This window comes from Chrysochloris asiatica, unplaced genomic scaffold (genome assembly GCF_000296735.1).
Source record: "Chrysochloris asiatica unplaced genomic scaffold, ChrAsi1.0 scaffold00460, whole genome shotgun sequence".
NCBI classification, from domain to species: Eukaryota; Metazoa; Chordata; class Mammalia; order Afrosoricida; family Chrysochloridae; genus Chrysochloris; species Chrysochloris asiatica.
The window spans coordinates 888,374-890,293 of record NW_006408978.1 but is presented as its reverse complement, the minus strand read 5'-3'; positions in this window follow the sequence as shown (position 1 = coordinate 890,293).

Genomic DNA, 1,920 nt, shown 5'->3' with positions numbered 1-1,920 from the left:
ACATCTGTGTGAGGCGTATCCTTGATACAAACCTCTCTTTCTATACACATATATTCACCACTCGGATTTGTGGTAGTGTGGTGGCTTGTATGTTGCTGTGATTCTGGAAGTTATACCATGGGTATTTTACATACCCACAAGGTCACACACAGTGGACAGGTTTCAACTGAACTTTGAGATGAAGACAAACTAGGAAGAAGGACGGACAGACTAGTTCAGGATATTTAGTCAATGAAAACCTTATGAACAGCGGTGGAAAACTGTCAGTTGTTGTTAGGTGTCATCGAGTCAGTACCGACTCATAGCAACCTTATGCACAGCAGAATGAAACACTGCCTGATCATGGACCAACCTCCCTACTGTTGCCTAGCTTGAGTCAATCGATGCTGTCACTTGGCTAATCCATGTCATTGGGGGTCTTCCTCTTTTCCTCTGATGCTCAAACATGATATTCTTCTCCAGCGACTGCTCCCTCTTGACAATATGTCCAAAGTATGAGAGACGAAGTTTGGCAATCTTGACTTCCAAGGAGCACTCTGGCTGCAATTCTTCCAAAATGGATCTATTGGTTCTTTTGGCAGCCCATGGCACTTTCAATATTCTCCTCCAACACCATAACTCAAATGCATCAATTATTCTACGGTCTTCTTTATTCACTGTCCAGCTTTCACATCCATGTGAGGTTATTGGAAATATTGTCAGAGAGCACTAGAATATTGAAGAGCACAATGAAGAACACTGGAATATTGTCAGATGTAGAGTCAGAAGATGAGCCCCTCAAATTGGAAGGCACTCAAAATGTGACTGGGAAAGGGCTGCCTTCTCAAAGTAAAGTTGACCTTGATAACAGGAATAGAACTCAGTACCTACATTGCTGATAGAGCAAAATTCAAAATAAAGAGAAACAGCTGTAAACATCCATTAATAATTTGAACATTGAATGTATTAAGTATGAATCCAGGAAAATTGAAAATTTTCAAAAATGAAATGGAACACAAAAACATCAATATCCTAGGCATTAGAGAGCTGAAATGGACTGGTATTGGCCATTTTGAATCTGACAGCCACATGGTTTACTATGCCATGAAAAATTGAAGAGGAAATGGCATTGTCTTCATCATCAAAAGAACATATCAAGACCTGTCTTGAAATATAATGCTGCTTGTGATAGGATAATATCCACACACCTATAAGGAATACCAGTTAATACACTATTATTCAAATTTATGCACCAAACACTAAAGGCAGAAATGAAGAACTCTACCAACTTCTTCAGTCTGAATTTTATCAAACATGCAATCAAGATGTATTGATAATTACTGGTGATTGGAATTTTATGGCTGAAACAAAGAGGGAGGATGAATGGTTGGAAAAGAGGGCCTTGGTATTAGAAATAATGATGGAGAGTGCATGATAAAAATTTGCAAGACCAATTACTTGTTCATTGCAAATACATTTTTTTTAGACAACATAAAAGACTATACATAGGGACCTCACCAGATGGAATACACAGAAATCAAATTGACTACATCTGTGGAAAGAGATGTTGGAAAACCTCCATATCATCAGCCAAAAGAAGGCAAGGGCAGACTGTGGAATAGACCATCAACTGTTCATGTGCAAGTTCAGGCTGAAGGTGAAAAAAATTAAAACAAGTCCATAAGGGTCAAAATATGACCTTGAATATATCCCACCTGAATTTAGAAATCATCTGACGAATAGATTTGATGCATTAGACACTAAAAACCAAAAACCAGAAGAATTGTGGGATGACATTAAGAACATCATACAAGTCATTAAAACAATAGGAAAGAAGGAAAAGTTCAAAATGGATGTCAGAAGAGACTCTGAAGTTTATTCTCAAGCACAGAGATGCTAAAGAGAATGGAAGGAATGAGAGGTAAAAATGCTGCATAGAAA